The sequence below is a fragment of the Rana temporaria genome, chromosome 3 (assembly GCF_905171775.1).
Source record: "Rana temporaria chromosome 3, aRanTem1.1, whole genome shotgun sequence".
Classification (NCBI taxonomy): Eukaryota; Metazoa; Chordata; class Amphibia; order Anura; family Ranidae; genus Rana; species Rana temporaria.
The window spans coordinates 136,545,816-136,571,238 of record NC_053491.1 but is presented as its reverse complement, the minus strand read 5'-3'; the positions used below and the strand labels follow the sequence as shown (position 1 = coordinate 136,571,238).

The 25,423-nt window shown below is 40.3% G+C and overlaps 1 protein-coding gene across 6 annotated transcripts in view; it reads right to left on the bottom strand.

Annotated features, from left to right (window-relative positions):
• The window catches only part of MAGI2 (membrane associated guanylate kinase, WW and PDZ domain containing 2), a 979,417-nt gene that overhangs the window by 647,356 nt on the left and 306,638 nt on the right, over window positions 1–25,423 (bottom strand). The window lies entirely within an intron of this gene.

Below are 25,423 nucleotides of genomic sequence, written 5' to 3'. Positions count from 1 at the left end.
GCGTTTAGCTTTAACTGTTCCTTTACGAATCACTTAAAACTTTTAGGCTTAAAAACAGGCGAAAGTTGTTTTAAATTGTTAAAGTACAGCTATGAATTCAACTTTATTGGGTTATTTTCAGTCATATTAAAATATGGAGAAAACAAATTGATGATAGTAGCTTCATAAATAGGCATAAGGTGTCAGAAACAATATTCCCTATGAAAACAAATGTTGAAATATCAATTTCAAACTTGTATAAATTATCCTCTATGCGAGTATGCAGAGTTGGGCATGTACATATTATGCTGGAAAAACATGGTAAGTTGTTGTTTTTTTTGCATTTTCAGAGCTTTATATTTATTGGCTTTTAACCACTGATTGTGTATAGAATTACAATAGGCTTCCAGAGGTAACATAGTAAATGAAGTAACGTTGTACAATAGCTTTTCTTTCATTGATTATCTTTTTCCATTAAGCTCAGCTAGATGGCTAGGGAGTGGTAATAACAGGTGAAGAAATACCCAAAATTTGAGTTTTAAGGTGCGAGAAAATCAGTCGAAATCAAAATTACCAAAAATAGAAATTGCATTACATAAACATTAAATATTATTTTTGCTCTTTGGGTATTTATTGTAATATTTAAAGGAGGTGATGTGTATGGTGAATTCTCCAAACTCTAATACTCAATTTATTGTGGCAATAAAAGGTATTTGAGCCACGGCTTTACCACTCTCTGATCAACCCCCTAATACCTATCATACAGCCAAAGTGGGCTGTACATATACCACAGGAAAGATACTTTATGCAGTGGGCACAGCAATTTTAACAGTTTGTTGCGTTGACAGGCAGTATCGCCTATTTAAGTCTTTGGGACTGAGTAGCACCATGGCTGTCTTAATAGCATCATGGGCCCCTGGGCAAAGTAATGTTCTGGGGCCCCTAGCATGGACAGTTTAGGTAAACGGACATCAAATAGGTAGGAGGCAGACAAGCGGAGCTTCCCCTTTTGGGTGGAGCTTCACATTAAATACATCAAAAATCATTCTGTACAGCAAAGGAACAGTGGAGGGAAATACTACATGCATAAAGTAACAAAGTTGTCCTGTGTATATAATATACCTGCTAGATTGATGCCCCCCCCAGCACTATGCCCCGTCTATACCCCAAATATCCCCCCAGCACTGTGACCCCTCTACACCCCAGACTCCATCCCCAGCACTAACACCATATACCATAAGATACCCCTTGTATTGTGACCCCCACTACATCCCTGATACCCCGAGCATTGCTGCCCCTATACACCCCAGATCACCCATACATTCTTGATATCAGCTGCTTTGGGGAAAGTGAAGGGGCCCCCCATGCATCTGGGGCCCCTGGGCAGTGCCCAGGTGTGCCCACTCATTAAGACAGCCCTGAGTAGCACTTCTGTACAATTCAAAATTGGCAACTGGCAATAGGAAAAAAAACAAGCATTTAGGAGGCATCAGAACTGCCTTCTGACCATATGGAAACTGCATCTTTGAAAGTAAATACACCATGGGTCTCCATTGTTTAAGTGAAAACCTCTCATATGGCATTGCGCTTTGTCAATGGAGACAAGTGTTTTTTCCCAGAAATTATCTCAACACTGATGACGAACCCCTCACCACGGATGGGGGCCCCTGATGACATCATATGCATGCTAAAGAAATGCGTAGATTATAGGGACACGTCACTTCCGCCATCTTGGAATGCAGGTGGATCACAAACTGACATTCCCAAACTATTTGAATGCTGTAAAACATCTTCCAATATTGTAAGTGTGATTGTATCTTTATTTTAATAAAATTTGGAAATACTACACCATGAGAGGTTTCTCTTTTACCTCCCTCTTTGAGCGAGTTCTACAATGAAAATGTAATGGTGCAGAAGGACCAATATTGTTGGTCCAGTCTGAGATGTTCCCCTGACATTCTAAGCTGTGGATTGAGGCAAGAGGATAATTAGACATCTAATGCTGTTCTTGACTGCCTGTAATAGGGGGTCAAGACGTTCAGGTGAGTGAGCTGTGTGGTTATATGTTGATGAAGAGGAGACACTAAGGCCTCATGCACACTGGACGTTAAAATAACATTATAAAAACTCCAGTAGCTTTGCAGTGAGTTTTTCAACTTTTTTCAGCTTTTTCAACTTTTTTTCAATATAGTTTTTTAGCGCTTATTAGCGTTTTTCCGCGTTAGTGTTTTTTGGTTGAAGAAAAACAATTTTTTTTCTTTTTTTTTTTCAATGGATCTAAAACATAAAAAAATGCTGGTGATTGACATTTTTGAGCATTTATCAGCATTTATTGACGTTTATCAGCGTTTATCAGTGTTAGAGTGTTTTTACAGCTGAAAAACGTCTCTCAGAACCCACTAGTTTTGTTTGTTTTTTTACTGCTCAAAAACGCCACTGCCCAAAACTGCTCATAACAGCCTATGTGTGCATGGACACATAGGATAAGATGATGGAGAGTTTATTGACTGTTGAAAAAACGTATACTGCCAAAAACAGCTGCTGTAAAAACGTCCAAAAATGTCCAGTGTGCATGAGGCCTAACGGTCAATTTGGTGTGGAACCACCGCCGTGGTTTTTGGATTCACTCTAAACTTTAAGATGGACACTATAAATAGATGGATTGTGATGATTGCTTTAACACATTCACTGGAATATGTTTATATTTTTGTGGAAGTGAGAGCACAGTTAATGATATGTAATGGTTTACATATCTCAGTACTACCATGAAAAATAATAATCTGCGAGGATATGCAAGTTTATGAGCATACTCTACGGTCTATTAGAAAACAATTAAATATAAAGTAGATCAGAACGAACCTTTTACATCCGAACTATAGCATTTCAGTATTTACAGTAGTGGGCCGCTCCCACCGGAAGTTAATTTCATCCAACTGTTGCTGTGTGTGTCACAGTAGATAAACAAGCAGTCATGTCTATTACTATTATTTGTAACAAGCAGATTTTATTGTGCAAAACACACATTTATTACACATGGCTGCTGAAAAGAAAAACTAGCCAATAATAAGCAAAAATCTCTCTCTTTTACAAAAGGGACCCAGCATTGTTGCATTTCTATCGTGCTTATTAGGTTGAATGTCTAGTGATTTTTAATCTGTTACTCATGTGCTGTAATCATGTGTGGGTGTGCAGCCACTCTAAATAACATACAATGCAAATAGTCCTATATTTATAATTGACTGCACTGCCATTTATCAGCTAGTTATTTTCATAAATGTATAACAGTGGGAGAAGGGTCTTAGTAGAAGAATTTATTTTATATAGCCATGGGGTGAAATGCCCTTTTATGATTAGATTTTTTCCAGATTAAAAGATCTTTGCGCAGTGCTATTACATTTCATAATTTAGCTTTAAAAGTGTAGTCAACTGCTATATTGAACACATGAGATTCAGTTAAAACTAATGGGGATTTATTACAACAGTGGTAAGGTTAATATATAATATATTGTAATTAATACTATCCATGGACAGCATTATTATTGACTACTTAAAGCCAGTGGTTACAGTCCTCTGCTCCCTTTCTCAGGTCATAACACATTGGAAGCATTGACAAACCTTTAAAGAGAAGAGCCTATGCATCCTCCTATTCTATGTTTTATCATAAATACCCCTGGTTATTCAGTTTATAGGGTTTTATTAATAAAATTCACTTAATGTGCAGAAATAAGTGTGAACAATTATATCCTCTATGTCAGTGGTTCTCAACCTTCTAGTACCATGACTCCTTGATAAAATTTCCCAAGTTGTGGGGACCCCCAACAGTAAAAATAAATTTGTAGTGTGGGCCGTCAGCACCCAAGGCAAAACAAGTAATTTGTGCCCCTGACCCACGGACATTTAGCACTCCCCGAGTCCCTTCCACTCGTACAGTATTAAATCCCTTATGGTATATTTTAGGATATATCATGCTTTCTCTTTGTTGTCCTTTCTTTCCCTTTTATCTCTCTTTATCCTAATTTCTTGTTGTTTTTTTCCCCCCATCCCTCTTTCTGGGGTTAGGGTTAGGGTCTTTCTTGTTCGTTCCCTTATTCTTCCTCTCGCTTTTTCTTTCTTCCTCCCCCGCTTTTCCTCTCCCTTCCATGTATTCTCTATTTTTATTCCTTCTCTTACTCCTTGGTGGGGGGAATAGGATGACTGTGTCAGGGCTCCATTCCCGGCTCCATTGAGCTCCCGCGCATGCGCGGTACGGCTGCGCGCCGTGTGCGTGGAAGCGCGCACGTGCAGGTATGCGGCAACCCTGGGGCCAATCAGAGGCCGGACACTCCTATTTAAACCAGCAGCCTTCCCTGAACAGGTTGCTGGTTTGTCTTCAGCTCCTATGTGTTTACCTGTTGCCGTACCTGCCTGTTTTGTCCCGGAATTCCTGACGACTCTCCTCTCACCTGGAACCTCTGACCCTTTGGCTAATGTTACCTGGATTGCTGTTGTCTCCTGCCCCTTGACCTTGGCTTGCTCTCATGGACTCCCTCTGAACTCTCCTGCCCTTGACCCTCGGCCTGTGACTCGGATTTGCCTTCATCTCCTGTGGACCCTACCAGACTTACCTACCAGTTCCTGCCTGACCAACGCTTGTCTCCAGTCTTCTGCACCTGCCCTGCTTCTGTCAGCTACACCAAGTCTGCCTGCCAGCTCCCGGCACCGGTGCCTCCTTGTGCCGTCCCTCCTCTGTCCCAACTCCAGGGAGTGGTCTGCACAGGGTCGCAAAGGTGAGCCGCCCTCAGCATCTCGGTCTCGGTGAGTACAGGCTCTGACAGACTGGCAGTGCCGGCGGGGAGTTGGGATGAGTGGCAGTGCTGGCGGGGAGTTGGGATGGGTGGCAGTGCTGGTGGGGGAGTTCTGATCAGCCAACTTATGGGCTCCTTTTAATGGCAACTATAAATCACAGGTATTGTTACTCACTGTGTCTCCGACTTTGTGGTGGCTCGCAGCAGTGACACCTTTGGCAAAATCAGGAGATAGTGTCTCCTCTAGCCCCTCCCACTTCACATTCCTTACAGGTCAGATGACCTCTAGTCTCTGCCCCCCAGCCATGCAATGAACTGAGTGGGTGGCCACAAAAGGGCTGGGAGAGCGGTGTGGGCTTCAGGAACAGCCCAGGATTCGGTGACCCTTGGCAAATAGTCATTTGACCCCCATGTTTAGAACCACTGCTCTATGTAAACAGCAGATACATTTAAAATGTACAGCCTAATTAGAATTAGAACTCACATAAAGTATTAGCAATCTATAGTAGGCAAATGGATGATTTGTAAGATCTCAGGGGACTGAGCAAAATAAGTTTTTCTTTCACTTATTGATTTTTATAGAACAACCAATTGTACAAAAAAAAAAAGAAAGAAGTGAAATGGAATTTCCAGAATGCCTAGTGATCAGAAGTGCATATAGAAAAGACTTTTCAGAAGAAATAAATGTAAAGAGAACACAAAGATAACAGCAGCCCAGAGCTTACAACAAGTGGGGAAATTACAATGAATTGCACCAAAAACTTTATTCGGTATGACCAAAACTGGTTTGAGCTACACTATCAGTAATACATTTTAAATCTAAAACATATATAACTACTGGAACTGTAGCTTAACCATGTGCTACAGATTATTATTTATTCAGTTATATATATTTCAGGTTCACATCAGTTACCTTTTTTACTCATTGTGAAAAATGAGCAGCTAGTTAAACAGTAAAATCAGCAAATGGACGTATTTATAATAAAACATGGTTTAAACCATTTGAGAGTTTTAACTAGAAAGCTTATAGTATTAGCACATAAGAAATACCTATATAACACCATACAGTTAAACAGGGTTTTGTCAGTGAACCTAAAAATGAATTGGTATTACCATTTCCTATGTAAATCAATGGTTTTAGGTTCACTAGTAATGGATAGTTATTATCAGAAATTCTATACATGAATCATTAAGGTAGATGTATTTTTTAAGGATTTAATTTGGCATGTTGAATATTCTCCCATGCAGTGCCTTCACATTTATAAAACTAGTGGGATGTTCTCAGTATTAAGCATACTGGTTGCTATATGGTGGTCTTCTTATACAAAAGTATAGTACACTCTGTAAATTATATATATTCAGTCTCTATATGCAATATCTATTGTGTTTAATCTGATATGTTAAATGTTCTTTCATGCAGAGTCCTCTCGTTTATAAAACTAGTGGGACATTCTCAGTATAAAGCATTCTGGTAGCTAGATTGCGGTCTTCTCTCTTGTAAACATACTGAGCCTTGAGCTAACATACTAAGGCACAGCACATTCTATTCACAATATCTATTGTAAATCACATACTCTCTTTACCTAAAATGATCTCAAATTTAAAGTACATTAGCAGGAAACATAATTTCCTTGACAACATTGGTTCTCTCTGTGTATTTCCATTTAAAACTCATTTATAAGTATATTTATATGAAAAGCAGTAATTTAAAGGAGTTGTAAAGGAAAATGTATTTTTTGCTGAAATGACTGTTGAGGGTATAGAGACATATTAGTTAACTGATTCCTTTTAAAAGTGATTAAAAATAGATAAAAATCAATCATATAATGTACCTAGCGTTTTTGCATGCTGTTTCCTGCTCTGTGATGTACAGAGACACAGAGCCAATACAGGGCAGTGATGGTTTGTAAAACGAAACTGATTGGTGTTGAGGTGTTTTAGACACACAGTAATCACACCTCCTTTATTAGTGACCACAGAGAGAAAGCTCCCATGACTTTTTTCATCAGGAAACAGACAACCAGGAAGTGTTTAGAACAGAGAAGGATTAGAGAAAAAACGAACAATGAGGACATGAAACCAGGACTGCAGTAAGGTAAAGGAAGCTATTTAGCTAAAAAAAAATCCTTTAGTGACCCTTTAATGGCTTCTATTGAAGTTTTAAAGTGCTCTTTCTAAACTTAAAGTGGTAGTAAACTCTGTACTACCACTTTTACCTACAGGTAAGCCTATAATAAGGCTTACCTGAAGGTAAAAAATAATATCTCCTAAACCTGTATGGTTTAGGAGATATTCCCCTCGCAATGAGCCGCTGATTGCAGCGGCGCATGCGCAGCGGAGATCCTCGCCTAAAGGCCCGGCAGCCGCTGGACCTTGCCGGAAAGAAGTCTCCCGCCCATGCGTGGGAGTGAAGACATCGCCGATCCAGCCAATCACAGCGCTGGAGCGGCGATACCCAGAACACACGCCGAGGCAAGATGACATCTCCCTCGGCGTGGACCAGGTAAGTTCCCCACACCTCGTTCCAAGGTAAGTATTTCATAATGAGCTAGTATGCAGTGCATACTAGCTCATTATGCCTTTTGCCTTTCAGGTGTGTAAAAAAAAAATCTGCTGCGGCTATACAACTGCTTTAAGGTGAACCTCTGCTTGACCTATGTGGGACAAATTAACAGGTTCACTTTAACATAAAGGAAGGCATGGTGCTGTAGAACACTTGCTGCTCCAGATGTCTATCCCTCATCCACTTTACGAACCACTCAGTGTCTGCCAACCCTCTTCTCCAATTCCTACACAGGCTCCCAATCATCCAGCGAATTAAATTCAAAATACTAACCACAACATACAAAGCCATTCACAACTCTGCCCCGAGCTACATCAACAATCTTGTCTCCAAATATCTCCCAAGTCGTCCTTCAGACCTCCTACTCTCAAGCTCCCTCGTCTCCACCTCCCACGCTCGTCTCCAGGATTTCTCCAGAGCCTCTCCCATCCTCAGGAAATCGCTACCTCAACCTGTCCGACTATACTCTTGCTACTTTCAGGCGATCCCTGAAAACTCATCTCTTCAGGGAAGCCTATCACATCTCCAACTAGTCTTTTACCACTTTCATGAGCTCATTGCCCACAGTTACAACCTTTTTTACCACCTGTCCCACCCTATTAGATTGTAAGCTCTTCTGAGCAGGGCCCTCTTAATCCTCTTGTATTGTATTTTTTTTTCATAACTGTATTTTGTAAAGTGTTGCATAAACTGTTGGCACTATATAAATCTTGTATAATAATAAAAACAATAAGAATATATCCCTCATCCTCCTTTGCAAATCTGTCATATAGATAATAGATCAGCTTCACCCCCCCCCCCCCCCAGATCCCTTCACTTGGGTTGTACTTGTGTTTATCATACTTGATCATGCTGTACTGTGAATGGCCTAGCTTCCCACTATAAAATAGAATAGAGTATCAGTCTTTCTACAGGCCTGTTTATTTGACAAATTTGCAGAGGAGGGCAGAAAGACTTATGGAGTTTTATAAACCAATGTAAACTTATGTTTTATTGCCGCTTACCAGGCCTTAGATTAGGTGTCCAAATTAGTTTTCATTCTTTTTTTCCTTTATTTTCACTTTGAAAACCTGTGAATAACACACTTCCTCTTGAGATCTGATTACCACCCAGGCTAGGCTTTAACCATGTCTTGACATCTTCAGCAAGGAACAATGGGATTTGTAATTCACAAATAAGATACAAAAATGTTTGCCTTCAGTTCAGCTCATCGATAATGACAAGCACACTGCATATTTGGCAAAATCAACAGATGTTTTATGTTTTGCTGAATACTGTATATTTGTAGGGCCCTTTCACACGGGAGGACCGTTTAGGTCCGCTGCCAGTTTTTTAGGTGGACCTAAACGGGCGCTCCGTGCTCCTCAATGGAGCCATGGATGTCAGCGATGACATGCCCGCTGACATCCGACCCGCTCGGATCCACCAAAGTGTGACGGATGAAAACCCTACTTTTCCATCCGTCTGGCAGATCAGATCAGTGACAACGGACTCTACGGTCCATCGTCATCTGATCCCCCATAGAGGAGAGCGGCGCTCTGACAGGCCAGTCCCTACACAGTGTGCAGAGACAGACCTGTCATCTGCCTGCTCAACATGGATCGACGGAGCGATCCCTGCTGAGAAAAGTGGAGCCCGCACACGGACAGTCCCGTGTGAAAGGGTCCTAAGGCTAAAAAATTAAAACAAACCAGCTTACAGATCTAATGACTAGCAAGCTTCAAAGCATTACATTTGTGCTTCTGAGCTTAGGTGCAGTATCTTAGTAAATGCACCCGTGTCTAGACTATGATCAATAAAACATTTGTACAGTCTTATCAAACAGTGAAATAGCTTTAAAATAAACCACCCCTGACCTCTCTAGGTGTTTTTTTTTCATGGCTTAGAAACAAAAAAAGGTGTTGCTGTGCTGCCAAGATTATGATGCAATAGAAAGGAATAGGAAAATAGCTACAATTTCCCCTCATTTTAGAGAGATTTTCTCTCACTTCTTGTTGTAGAATCGGAAGTAAAGATAATCTCCCCAACAGGGCACATATGAGAAAAAAAACACAGTTCCCCATTTCATCTAAAATGATGAGAACATTTGAGGCTTTGAAAGAAGAAAGGAAATAGGAGATGTGTTGTTGACTTTGGCTACTCAGATTCCAGTTTTGTATTGCAGGATATATCTAATTTATTTGTATGTTGTGTACATCCACTTTTACCTTCCTGGGAATACACTATGTATAGAAAGAGGTCATGTCTGGCAATCAAGAGACATGTACAGTGATTAGAATTGATTAAGGTGACCTGGGTAAAGGGATATGACACGTGGATCATGAGTTTTTTCAAGTGATAGGTTGTTAATGCTATAAAAAAAAAATCCAACTAGTACAGGTTAAAGTAGTTTATTTTTTATGTTAGACACGTGTCTGCGTGTTTTATTTAAAGTGCTATTAAAGGTAGATTTTTTTTTGCTTAAATAGCAAATGTGATTTAGAACGTAGATTAAAACAGCCAAAGTATAGGTGAATAAGTGGCTTTATATTGTATATTTGTAAGTCTAAAATGATTAGGTACATACTCTGTTTCTAACATGGAATGTTTAAATAAAATATAAAGACATTACCGTCAATTAACTAAGATTAATTATTTTAAATGTATTCATTATTTTACCATGGAAGAATTTCCTCATCAAAATGTTTAATTTTACCTCTACCTCAAGTGATTCAATTTATATTCTTCTCAAAAGACAACATAAACAATCTTACTAGTGTAGCGCCCCCTTACTTTCAGTATGGGCACTACGCTAAAATTAGTGGGGAATGGGAGAGTTATTTTGCTCCCATTCACAATTTGTTAAATTGCAGGGCTGATGTCCTTTCAGAACTGTCTTGTAGGTCAGTCTGCGTTTCAGGGGTGCGTTTCCACCCCTGGGCGGCAGTTGGCGCTAGAGGGGTTCTGGCAGAGTCACTTTTGCCCAGCAGCCAATTAGAGGAGTTTATCCCTCGCTGAGCATGCTGGGGAAGAGTATATCTGGGGCAGACGCCATTGATTCTGAGTCCTTTTGGCGGGGTCCGAGTTCCAGGTGCGGCATCTACCTTCAGGGTGCGCGATGCGCATCCATGGACCCCGCCACCATGGCCTCCCTGGCCGGAGTTGCGCACCATGCGGAGCTTCATCCTGATGAGAGGGGCCCCAGCGACTTGCTGGGTCTCAACCTTTGCTAAGAGGATCCTAAGCTGAGAGCTGTGCGGTGGGGAATCGGCTCAGGGAGAACCCAGAGAGAGGTTATCCAGGAGGCCTGAACGAACTATCGGGGATCTGGTCACCAGGACACTGACAGGTATATTGCAGCTGTCAACCGGTGACCTTAACTGAAATTTACTGGGAGGATTCGTTCAATCCAAATATTGCATCTTAAATCGCTAGGCCTGTGGCAGAGGTCCAGAGTCAGGCCTGTGGCAGAGGTCTGTTCCTCCCAGCGATTTACAAGTGACACTTCGGCTGCCAGGCTTGTGACAGAAGTCTGTCCGGGGCACTTTACCCACTCTGGCTAGAGTGGCGACGAACTGATCTCATTAATACTAAGAGCAGGACTGCTCTTCTTCATATCCAAGGCCTGATACTAAAGTTGCTCTCATGCTTCATCAACCTTTCCTGTCTTGCCTTATGTTGATGTTGGCCATGTTGGGCCTTGGAATAGAGCATTGAAAAAATCCAATTGATGACTGGACCTTCGCTCATTGCCTCAACTCACTAATATCACCCCTAGACACCCTGCAAGGTAACTTAATACGCCGATCCCACAAACAACCAGCGGCTCCTGCAGGGGTAGCGCTAAACTAGTTACTAGTCCAAAAGTAACAGTATTCTAAAGAGTAAAATCCATGCAACCATTGCATTTTTTAAATTGATCATTATGTTCCCCAATGCTTGTACAATATCTTGAATTTTCACTGTGCTTAGTCAAGACCTTTAAGATTTTGTCCTGTAGAAGGTTGTCTCTTGCAAACAGAAACACGTTTTCCTGCATAACTGTCTATTTGTTATATCCGTCTCATCCTAAATCTTAACCAGTCTCTGTGCCTATGAATAGTGTTATAAGAGTAATAAACAATGTCGGCTTTTTTGTATGATGATACGATAAAGATTTCATTCAGCAATGCTTTTCTTCTCATTCTCTTCCAAAAAGTGCATCTTCATGAAATGTTTAGGCCATAGTTTGAGTTTAGTTTTTTTTTTATATATAACCCAACCATAATTAATCAAATACTTTATCAGAACTTTATCTCAGACTTTGATAGCTCCCAGATCTTCATGACACTTTTCATTTAGATAAATTCTCTGACAAATATTCAGGCAATATAGAAACAGGTGAAGTTATTTTGACATCATATGTTTCTTTATTTGCACACTAGTAGCAAAGATTTCTGGAGAGAAAAATTACAGGCAGGTATATCCTGTTTAAAACATCTTCAGCACTGGGACAGGGGTCCACTAAGTGCACTTATCCTTTAAATCAATTTTAATTCTAGGTTTAAACACTATAGAATGTGTAAAAACCCAAGCAGATGAAGAGTCAAGCAAAGCATACTCCCTATTGCAGACAAAAACAGTATGTTGAGCGGACTCAAATCATGGCAATCTCAGAGTACAGAATATGAAAGTTGTTAGAAAACATTTGTCAACACCAAGAACTTTTTTCGATGTTTGTATAAATGGTTCAGAAACCTTGTTTGCAGCTGAGTATGTGAACCCGTGTGTTTAGTTTTGGTCATAATCGCAATCAAAGATTTAACACTGTAGCGACTCCGGTGGTAAGACCTGCATAGTTATTAAAGCATATCTGAACTCAAGAACAGAAATGTAAAATATAGCAGCTTATAAGTCCTTAAACGTGGTAAATACATTCCTTTTTTCAGTATTTTTTTTCTTTACTTCACCTAGTGATCCTGGCAGTAACACACTCCCTGTCCTAGGATGACAGTGTTGTCACTACAACACGGGAAGTGTTTTAGGACTACTGAATGCCTCCCTTTTTTCCCTCTACATAAGAGGGAGATGGCCTGCATTCCACAAAGAGAGCTAGGGATGATGTAACTGATACAGTAAGTTAGTGAAACACTGGCAGAGAGCACATGAAGTTAATAGCTCACAGGATTTCAGGCAGGATCAACAGGTATTTGTCAGTATAATTATCAAACAGATACTTATGAAACAGATCTCTTTAACCACTAGCCGACCAGCCGCCGCAGTTATACAGCGACAGGTCGGCTTGGCTGTGCGAAATCACGTAGCTATATAGCATTTCACATTCCAGCCATTAGGGGCGCGTGCTTGCCCCTGGTGCCGACGCGCATGCATGACGGGCGAGATCACCACCAGGCACCCGCGATCGCTCATTACAGAGCGAGAACCGGGAGCTGTGTGTGTAAACACACAGCTCCCGGTCCTGTCAGGGGGAGAAATTACTGTTCGTCTGTTCATACAATGTATTAACAGCGATCTGTCATTTCCCCTAGTCAGTCCCACCCCCCCTTCAGTTAGAACACACCCAGGGAACATAATTAACCCCTTCCTTGTCCCCTAATGTTAACCCCTTCCCTGCCAGTGGCATTTTTATAGTAATCAATGCATTTTTATAGCACTGATCGCTATAAAAATGCCAATGGTCCCAAAAATGTGTCAAAAGTGTCCGAAGTGTCCGCCATAAGGTCGCAGTACCGATAAAAATCGCTGATTGCCGCCATTCGTAGTAAAAAAAAAATTAATAAAAATGTCATAAAACTATCCCCTATTTTGTAGATGCTATAATTTTTGCGCAAACCAATCAATAAATGCTTATTGCTTATTGCGATTCTTGTCCTAAGGATGCAGCAGGAAGTGAGAGAAAGTTCCCATATAGTTAGAAGAATTTAAATCTTAGGCGGTTGTCACTCAAACATTTGAACCTATTGGATTATTAACCCTTTTCTGGCAACCTTAAATCTTGGATTTCCACTCACTTTGTCTTGGTGACAACAGTGAACAGGAGAAATGGGGGGCTGAATCTTCCCCTCTGTGACACAGACAGCAATTAAAACTTGACAGTTTTGTCTGTACACTAATTTTATAAAATAAACACACTTTTGGTACATTTATCGTTTTTAGCCTCCTCCTCTCTTTCCCACTAGACTGACATTGGGGGTTATTTACTAAAGGCAACTCCACTTTACACTACAAGTGCAAAGCGCACTTGAAATTGCACTGAAAGTGCACTTAAAGTGCAGTCACTGTAGATCCAAGGGGGACATGCAAAGAAAATAAAAACACCATTTTAGCTTGCAAATGATTGGATCATAAAATCAGCAGAGCTTCCCCTCATTTTAGATCTATTCCCCCAGATTTACAGCGACTGCACTTCCAAGAGCACTTTCAGTGCAATTTCAGGTGCACTTGTAGTTTGCACGTGTAATGCAAAGTAGATTTTCCTTTTGTAAATAACCCCCGATATGTCTAATCTACCTACAACCCCAATCCATCTGGATCTTTACCATGCAATCTGCCTTGAGCTGCACGGACTATACCTAAAAAATGTCAGAGTGATACCTTTGCATGAGTATCACAGCTTCTTCTTATTTCATTGGAAGCCCCTCCGCAGATTTATGGGGGTTTCAGGCAGATTCTGTGTTGTGATGGCAGAACACACAGTGAAGATCGAAGGAGTGGAGTTGTAAGTACATGACCTATTGTGAATGTTCTGGAATGTGGAAGCTAAAAATAATGCGCACACTCACACTTTAAACAATTTGTTCAATGCAGCTATGGCAAAGTAAAAAGTTATGTGTTGTGTGTGAAATTAGACTGACTTCATTGTTATTATGAAGATTACATTTAGACAGACATTCTTGCGCACATTCTGAAAAACCCTAAGCATTTAAAAATATGATCTTACAATCAAATATTGGCCATAAGTTTTCTTTAATATATAGAAAACCATTGTACTTCAAGGCTTCTAACTGGTAATTCAAATACTTTGTACTTGTCAGCTGTAAAACTGAAAGCTTCCTGCTGCTTCTGCGAAAAAATAGTTCAGTTGAAAATGGTTATAACCCGGGCACTTGAGTCAGAAAGTATCTTCTTTGATGCTTTCCCAGAGGATTCCCTGCTGCTCTCCAAAATCTTCTCACCTCAATCGGAGGTCAGGCTTTAACACATATTAATTGTTCATGAAAACAGCTCTCCATTTTTCTATACATGAAGTATTCATATGATTGCTGAATCCTCAGTTTTCTAAGACAGTGTTGTACAGCAGCACACAGCCTCACTACTTCAATCACCAAATCATGGTCTACTCCTAGACAAGTTCATTTGGGTCTTTAAGGACAAGGAATGCACTGCTGTACCTTGTTCCATCTCTCCTCCCCTGCAATTGCTTGAAATTCAATGCAGCAACAGCCCCGCTAAATGTCTGCATCTGTGCTCATTAACACTATTATATTATCTATTGCCACATCACTAGAACATATCCCATGCTCCTTAATTAGACATTCCTGGCAACCATCAGTGTCTTCCATTTTTTTTATATGATTTAATGAGATCAAATTACACATGTAGACATTGTTGCTTAATTTTACTTATATTACTAGTTTTCAGTTCATCATACTTCATGCATACTAGATAAGTCCCAATGCAATTAAATATATGCAAAGAACAGGTTAAACAAATATATTGCTTAGTTAAGCTGATAAACCTAGATTTGAAATGTGTACCAGAAGCTATATGACATAATTTTCAAATTACTGTATATTTTGAAATAACAGCACTATTCCTTTTATATAGAAATATTAGTAATTATAATTTTCAAAAAGTCCAAAAGGTAATTTTCAAAAGGTGTTCAATGGTTCATTGCAAATTAACAATTAAAATATGTAAGAAAAAAAAAAAACCCTGCAAGTTAACAATTCATAAAACTCGATTTTTCGAGTTGGTGGCAGGCAGGTTCTAAACCGATCGTGTGTGGGCCCCATAGGTTATTTAACCATCGGTTTAAAAAAAGGCAACTTGCTTTAAATTTAACCGATAGATTCCTAACCGATGGGGAAAAAAACGATCGTAAGTAGGCACAACCATCGTTTAAAAATCCACGCATGCTCAGAATCAAGTCGACGCATGCTTGGAAGCATTGACTTAGTTTTTTTCAGCACGTCGTTGTGTTTTACGTCACCGCGTTCTGACACGATCGGTTAACTGATGAAAACGGTGCATTGGTCTGTTCTCATCGGATGGAATGATCATGCTTTACCCTTGCTGTAGTTATTTCCAAACTCCTTATTTCACAAAGCTCACAATACATTGTTCAAACCAATAAAGAAAAACAACATAGCTACAAATAATGTTTCAAAGATCCAATGACATGCCATCTAGAAATGCCAATCGTGTTACCAACCAGAGTGGACTAAAAAAGGTAAATATATGCATTCTTTTTTGTTTTTTTACACATAAGTTAATATAGGTGCTACAAGAGGGAAAGGCATATGCTTATGACTAGTTAGGCTTTAGCTGGAATTTTATATTAGCCACTTCCCTTCCAGCGACATTCTGGTATCATATAACTTCTTTCTGTTGGCAATTCCCTTTACTGTAAAAGTAATCCTAGCAGCTATAGAACTGCTAGGTTACTTTTACAGGTGGCAGAATGGGTTTTTCCCCCATGCCGCCGCTACCTTTACCGGATTCTCCTGAGTGATCAGAGAGCCTGGTAAGGATGTGACTAGGGCCATCCTGTTCCTGGGACACAGTGAGAGGAACTGATGTTGTTCCCACCACTGTGTGATGTCAAACCAAATGCGATAAGGATTCGGTCACTTCAGGTTTTGTTTTTTGGTTTACAAACAGTTAGGCCAGGTTCACATATGTGCAGCCTTGGGTTCGTGCCTGGGGTCCGGTGCGTGTCTGTTCACCGATTCAGGTGCGATTCAGGTCTGAATTTTTTCCTGAATTCGCACCTAAACAAGACCCAAACACGCACAGGACCCTTTTGCAATGCACCCCGTGGCCGCCCCAGACCTGTGTGAACCGGCTCTATTGAGAGCCAGTCACACTTGCCTGTCATGCAAATTGGATTTGCATATATGTGAACCCCAGCCTTGCCTTAGACCTGGCATGACCCATGCTAACACAAGGGCAGTTGTTTATCTCTTGGGATAGTAATAAAAGTGATCATACAATTGTTAAATAAAATAAATGATAAAATGTAAAATAAAAATAAAAACATTTTAAAGCAGCCTTGTGCACCTGTGCAAATGTGAATGCGAGTATCAGTCCCGCGTGCATATGTAAACAGAAATCGAACCACACATGTGCGATATCGCTATTGTGTTTTTGTGCATTAAAATGAATTAAAGTGTATTTAAAAAATATATGTGTATATATATATATATATATATATATATATATATATATATATATATATATATATATATATATATATATATATATAATATCATATCATATATATATATTTTTGCCACAAAAATGCTTAGAACTCCCAAATGTATATATATATATATATATATATATATATATATATATATATATATATATATATATATATATATATATATATATATATATATATATAAATAAACAACATTTGGGAGTTCTAGACAGTTTACCTCTTGCAGCCCATGTAACGCACATGTGTGGAGGCAAAGAGGGTGGGCTTTAACACCCACATATTCATACATGTGTGGCAGAACTTCCTCTGACATGCATTACCAAACTCTCTGAACATAGCTAAACACTAGGCACACATGTTTACACATGCACATGTATGTGCATATTTTTTTTTTTAAACCACAAAATGTAGTTTTGAAAAATATTCTCGTACACATGTGCGTATGTGATGTTTACATGCATATAGCCTCATACATATTTTTTGTAATGCATGTCTATGGGCAAAAATATGCTGCAGCTGTGGCTCCCTGGCCACAGAACAACACGTATATTTTACTTTACACTATTTTTTCTGAATACATGTTACAAATACTATACTATTAATTGATCTACATTTAGTAACCTGTAGAATAAATTTCCACAAAATAATTTACTGTCACATTAAACAGAAATTGTCATGGAAAAATATCTGAACTGACACTTCCATTTTTTGTTGCGATTGTCCATGTTCAGTACCTTCTAAATCACTATCTGGAATGAGATTGTAGGTTGGGTATACCAACTATAATCAACAGAATACCTGCTCCAGATCAATAATCATAAAAAGTCACAGAACTATAAAATTCCAAAAGTTAAAAATAGCAAAATATGTATTTCTTACTTGACAGATTCACTTCAACAACATGTTTTAATATTGTGAAGATTGCTACATTTTTCTATCAATGGTTTAGGTTTGTGTGGCAGATGTAATAGATGGAGGAAACTCACTCAGTTTGGGTAATGTACTCCCTCCATCTAAGCCAGCAGTCTTTCACAGCAATTGCAAATGTAAACTGTGCAAGAAAGATGCCTTGATTAGGCCAGATTTTTCAGATGCTTTTTTCAATTACACTCTATAATGAAACACCAGATGTTTTATCACGTGATCCAGTTTCATATAAAATCACAAAAGCCAAAAGATTTCAAAGCTTGGTTAGTTTTCTTTTCTGTCATCTTCTCTGGAAATGTTTTCTGAATTTGTTGTCTTAATAAACAAATAAAATCCACTACTTTAGAATAATAAACAGGAGAGGCTAATAAAAACAAATACAACATAAATATGTGTTATAGGTGCTATATTTAATAAATCATCTCTAGATACACTAGTCACTACCATGTACCTAAATTTTACATTAAAAAAAAGACTGCTGACAGTCACTGTGTAGTGGCACACCTTAGCATAAAACAGTTCCGGAGCACCTGCCACATATATATTGCGGCAGGGCGCTCTGGCTGCAAGAAACAACGTACCTGTATGTTGTTAGCAGCTCTTCCTGGTCTGGGGCATGCGCGTGTGCCACCGGCGACCTGCTCCTGTTGTTATTGGACACAGCGGGAGCCAATCAGCTTTCGTTTGATATAATGACAGAACGGTGGTCTGCCTATGTAAACAAGGTGTCCAATTTGTCCACCGCAATGTTGCAATCCCACAAAAAAATCACTGATCACCAAAAATACTAGTAAAAAATAAAAATAAAGGAAGTCCCTAAATCTATCCCATAGTTTGACAATGTGATCCTAGGTAGGGTGCACAAGGTGCTCCGCACCCAGGCGCCGCAGAGGTGGGGGCGCCGAAGCTCCAAAGTGCTCCCCTCCCTCCTCCTTGTCCGTGTCCAGAGGCGGAGCGTATGTAGCGGGTGCTGCGGTTCCCCCACCCCGCTTAGTCTCTCTGCTGGCAACTGACAAGAGCGCATACCTCCCGCTGTCCCCGAAATCTGGGCTGGGTACCACAGCGGAGCCTAGTACAGGAACACGTTCCGGTACTAGGCTCCACTAATTAATTATGTCCGGTGTGCATGGAGCAGTCTCCTGTCTGCCCCGCCCCCTCTGCGTGTGTTAGCTCTTTTCCCATAGGCAGTGTGATGAGAGGCTTCTGGGTTGGCCGGAGCTGCTGCCAATCATCCCGTGCACTCCCAGAAATGCTCTCCGAGTGCCACCCTCCAAGTAACCAAAGATGCCATGTATGCCCCGCCCCCCTGTAATGTGCTTCTGCTCCAAACGCGACCGAGCTACAGGGATCTATTGGACAAGTACTGATCTATGGGGACACCTGATGTGGGGGGCTCTGATGGGGACACCTGCTGTGGGGGGGGGGCACTGATGGGGGACACCAGCTGTGTGGGGTCTCTGATGGGGGACACCTGCTGGGGAGGACTCTGATGGGGGACACTTGCTGGGGGGGTCTCTGATGGGGGACACTAATGAAGACTTCTTCGGGGAGCATCTCTGTGTTTGAGTTTAGGATTCACACATATAACTCCTTTTTGTCAGAACCTATTTGAAATGAGTATTAGCACTGACATTGTTTATTAGATAAATAATGTAGGTGAAGAAATACGTCAGTAAAAGCATAACACAGCAGGAACGCTCAAGGCACTTTTCAGGAGGTAAGAGCTGACAGTGTGTGCGCAAGGGTTTATACACTAAGCCATGCCAACAAGTCCACTAGACATTTCAAGAATCCTACCTATACATATTATGTACAGATATCCACATTTACAGCATTTAAGCTTGTTAGTTGTGATTTGCAGTTTGAGAAGGATCACTCTGCCTCTGTCTTCCATTCTTTACAGCATTTACTAGCATTGACAAGCATTTACTGTATATGCAGATTGCATAGTTGGCAGAACCACATGACTATAGGTTTAGCTAGACCTGAGCACCTAGAGTATGTGCCCAAGGTCTAGGGAGACTGCTAGTACCACATGTAAATCATTCACAGTGACTTTCTCTATCAGCTGCACCAGTCAAGTGTTATCCAACACGAAGCTGCATGCATAGTTCTGGGTCTAGGTCACTCAGAAGACCTAGGAGAATGTGGCTTAGGAGCTATGAAAGACTCTCAGATAAGTAAATAATGAAGCTCCTACTGACAATCAGTGCAATGGGCATTGGGCACTACTTCCAACAAAAGGGGCATATATCAGTAGCACAAATGAAATGGGCAAAGACCACTGACCACCAATAAAGGGTGCAAGATCACTTAGTACCAATGTAATATAAAACACTTACCCCTAAGGACAAATATAATAAAGTGCACTGACCACTAAACACCGATGTAAGAGGAAACTTTCTCCTAACTGCTCCAATCCTTAGTCCTCGTCCCAGCACTCTGACTATTGCACTGTATATGCTATGATGTTTGTTATATAGTCCTGATTCCTGCTCATCTTACCCATGTTGTATGTTACATAGTTCCGACGGCTGCACTCCATACACTATTGTATATACTGCATAGTCCTGTATATATATGCAATATGCTATATATAAGCTGTGGGCATGTTACATCTGCAGCAGTCCTGACTGCTGCAGTGAATATGCTATATTGTACCTTACATAGTCCTGACCAATGTAACGTAAAGGCTTTGTAGTACAATAAGTACAATACACGGTCCTGACCACTACACTTTATACATTGCGTTGTACATTACACAATCCTGACCCCTACACTGTGTAGGATGTGTTGTACATCACATAGTCCTAGCCACTGCACTGCATGTGCTATGTTTTATGTTTCATTGAGCTTATCACAGCACTGGATATGCTATGTTGTACATTAACAGCCCTGAGCATTGCACCATATCTGACATGCTGCATATTACATAGGCTTGACCCCATACACTCTATGCACTATATTATATGTTACATAGTCCTGACTGCAGCACTGCATATGCTATTATATATTATAAGAATATTATATATTCTTTACCACTCTCTGTGCTCAGTGCTAAGGTATTGTATATCTGAAAGCAGCAAAGTAAACATCAACTGGCAGGATTTGATTAAAACATGTACCTGCACCTGGTTCTCAGTTATATAAATATAGGGAGTTTAAGATGACTGTATTTTCCAAGACAGTTTAAGAAAATTAAATGACACCGTTATTAAAATGTCAATTAGCAGTAAAAATGTATGAGTACGTGAAAAACGTTGTCAGAGAAAATTAGAAGCAAAATTAGTAAACCACCACATTTATTTAAGGATGTTTTTTTCCTGAATAACATAACTGAAGTTATAATTAAAGATTTAAAAGTGGAGACTAATAGGCCCAGATTCACAAAGGAGATACGACGGCGTCGTCTCTCTGAGTCTGAGCCGTCGTATCTATGCGCCTGATTCATAGAATCAGTTACGCATAGATTTATATTAGATCCGACCGGCGTAAGTCTCTTACACCGTCGGATCTTAACTGCATATTTGCGCTAGCCGCTAGGGGCGTGTACGCTGATTTACGCCTAGAATATGTAAATCAGCTAGATACGCGAATTCACGAACGTACGCCCGGCCGACGCTATACAGTTACGCCGTTTACGTTAGGCTTTTCCTGGCGTAAAGTTACCCCTGCTATATGGTGGCGTACATGCGGCATACCAATGTTAAGTATGGACGTCGTTCCCGCGTCGAATTTTGAAAAATTTACGTCGTTTGCATAAGTCGTCCGTGAATGGGGCTGGAGGTCATTTACGTTCACGTCAAAACCATTACGTCCTTGCGGGGTACTTTGGAGCAATGCACACTGGGAAATTCCACGAACGTGAAAAACGTCAATCACGTCGGGTCATGGTTAATTTACATAACACACGCCCACCTCTTCACAATTTGAATTAGGCAGGCTTACGCCGGCCTATTTACGCTACGCCGCCGCAACTTTCTTTTGAGAATACGGCACTTGCCTGTAAAATTTGCGGAGGCGTAACGTAAATAGGATACGTTACGCCCGCACAAAGATACGCCATTCTACGTGAATCTACCCCTAAGTGTTTAAAACTGAATTGTGTTTCATGCACATACAGAGGGGCACATTAATATTGCAGTGAATGTGACAATTAAACATTCACTGGTGGTAAATTGTCATTTAAAACACATAAACCAGGAAGTGCCTGTAGTGAATGTTTGATGAATGTCAGATTAAATGCTTTATAAATATGCCTCATAGTGCATATATTGACAGACTTGTAAGGATGACTGTCTGAAATTCAATATACCAGTGTAGTAAAAAATGATATGCAATGTGTAATAGGCATGAATAAGCTTTTTTTTAAATACATGGGCTCTTCTTATTATCCATAGATTATCTTCTATGGCTGCTGACTACCAATCAGCTCTTAACAGACCATAAACAAAAGATGGTGGAGGAGGTTATCTGGTAATCTTATTGTGGAAAAAAATATATGTTAAACCAACATACTACTGCAACTCCCTTCTCATTGACCTGCCTATCTATAGGCTATCCCCTTTTCAGTCTATCATGAATGCTGCTGCCAGACTTATCCACCTTACCAACCGCTCTGCCAACCCTTTACTCCAATCCCTACACTGGCTCCCGATTGCCCAGCAAAATTAATTAAAAATACTAACCACAACATATAAAGCCCCGAGATACATCACCAATCTTGTCTCCAAACATATCCCAAACCGTCCTCTCCACTCTTCTCAAGACCTCCTACTCTCAAGCTCTCTCGTCTCCTCCTCCCATGCTGGTCTCCAGGATTTCTCCAGAGCCTCTCCCATCCTCTGAAACTCGCTACCTCAACCTTTCTGGCTATCCCCTACTCTTGTTACCAGGCGATCCCTGAAAACTCATCTCTTCAGGGAAGCCTATCACGTCTCCAATTAATCTTTTACCACCTCCATCAGCTCATTCCCCACAGTTACAACCTTGTGTATCACCTGTCCCACCCTATTAGATTGTAAACTCTTCTGAGCAGGGCCCTCTTAATCCTCTTGTATTTTTTTGTATTATAACTGCATTGTCTCCCTTTCATATTGTAAGGCACTGTGTAAACTGTTGGCACTATATAAATCCTGTATAATAATAATAATAATAATAATAATAATAAAAATAATAACATAACTGCATGTTCAAGATGTTCCTATGAGTGAGCATACTGAGTCATGGGGCAGTGCCTAACTCTGCACTAACAAGCAAAACAATTATTTTCTGGGAATTTCAAACCGCAAATTTAGATATGTTTTTATTTATTTTCTAAGAGTTTGTTGCACAGACTAAACATAACATAATGTATTTCCTAGCATACTTATCAGCAAAAAAAATATTACACTGTTCACCAAATTGCATTATAAATGGAGGTTTAACCCCTTAACGCCCGCCGCACGACTATTTACGTCCGCAAAATGGCACGGACAGGCAGAAGGGTGTATATATACGTCCTTGCCTTCTAGCGGGTGGGGGGTCCGATCTGTACCCCCCCTGCTGCGTGCGGCGGGCGAATTCCCGCGGGGAGCGATCCGGGACGACGGCGCGGCTATTCGTTTATAGCCGCTGCGTCGCGATCGCTCCCCGGAGCTGAAGAATGGGGAGAGCCGTGTGTAAACACGGCTTCCCCGTGCTTCACTGTGGCGGCGTATCGATCGAGTGATCCTTTTTATAGGGAGACTCGATCGATGACGTCAGTCCTACAGCCACACCCCCCTACAGTTGTAAACACACACTAGGTGAACCCTAACTCCTACAGCGCCCCCTGTGGTTAACTCCCAAACTGCAACTGTCATTTTCACAATAAACAATGCAATTTAAATGCATTTTTTGCTGTGAAAATGACAATGGTCCCAAAAATGTGTCAAAATTGTCCGAAGTGTCCGCCATAATGTCGCAGTCATGAAAAAAATTGCTGATCGCCGCCAATAGTAGTAAAAAAAAAAGAATTAATAAAAATGCAAAAAAAATATCCCCTATTTTGTAAATGCTATAAATTTTGCGCAAACCAATCGATAAACACTTATTGCGATTTTTTTTACCAAAAATAGGTAGAAGAATACGTATCGGCCTAAACTGAGGAAAAAAAATGTTTTTATATATGTTTTTGGGGGATATTTATTATAGCAAAAAGTAAAAAATATTGCATTTTTTTCAAAATTGTCGCTCTATTTTTGTTTATAGCGCAGAAAATAAAAACCGCAGAGGTGATCAAATACCACCAAAAGAAAGCGCTATTTGTGGGGGAAAAAGGACGCCAATTTTGTTTGGGAGCCACATCGCACGACCGTGCAATTGTCTGTTAAAGCGACGCAGTGCCGAATTGTAAAAACGCCTTTGGGCATTTAGCAGCATATTGGTCCGGGGCTTAAGTGGTTAAGTTGCATAACATTTGCAAAAATATACATGGAATCCACACTACCTCATCAAGGTCCCTCTTTATAGTGCAGTCCTAACTCTAGTCCACAAGAGCCTCTACTGTATGTTGGCGCATACAGTATATAGAAAAGAAAATGTATTAACTGCGCAGATGAAAAATAATCATGAATCAAAAAAAGAAGCAGCTGGTAATCACACAACAGAACATTTGTGTAAAAACATGTAAAACAACAAAAGATTGCAGCGTTAGTGTCTAATGAATAAAACTGGATAATAATAAGTGTCCTCGTGATTCCTGGAATGAAGGATAACAGAGACACCTAAAGTGCACCTTGCAATGTGAAGTATAAAAGATTTCCCATTACCAGATAGATAGACTCCATGTTATAGGAGCCTAGCAAAACATGGATTCACACACACCCCATTAGGGACCATCCATGGAAAGCAGACGAAGATGGCATTAAAATCATCCTCCCTGGTTTTTACTTTTTCTTGTTCTCTCATGCAAGTGATATAAAGTAAGGGAGAGATCGCCACATAGTGTAAAACCATGGTACTTATTGAATGAGTCCACAAGCCCAACAAAAGTAAAAATATCCTGGGTTAAAAGAAGCTCCTAAACAACGGGGACAAGTGGGAAGCTGAGATTGGCGCAAACATCCAGGCCGACTTTCTGTACCGCTGAGTCTTAACCGACTCCCTCGAACATTCAAAATCAACTTTTATGCACACAGAATACAAACCAATAAAAATCCGCCCTACAAAAAAAAAAAAAAAAAAAAAAAAAGATTCTGCAGATCACAAACTGGCGTGGGAAGTTGAGCATAGACCCCACCCCACTAGTTTCCTCATAACTGAAATCATCGAGGGGGAGTTTTATTCATTATACACTAGCGCAGCAATTTTTTGTTGTTTTGCATACAGTAAATAGTCATTTCCAAATTAAGGACAGGTGCCTGGAGGCAGCCGATTCTTTTTTAAAGGGACTCACCAGAAGCATCAGAATACAATAGCAGTTGTAGGCATCTAATCTATCATTTCAAAAAATTGGCAACCATCCCAACGTACAATGTTTTTTTATAGTAAGATATGCATGGAAAGTTCTTGCATAGAACCAGCAAAAATAAATAAAACAATTCAAAACAAAGCAAATTATACTGTCTAAAAACATATAGGCATTGCTATATGGCATTGGATCCAACATGGACTAGAATTAGTACTGCACTAAGCAGAGGGACTTTGACAGCGCAATGCAGTCATTGTGTTCTACTAAGTTTCTTGTGTGTCCCTTTGCCATTAAGGTAGAATGAGCTGCCTCCA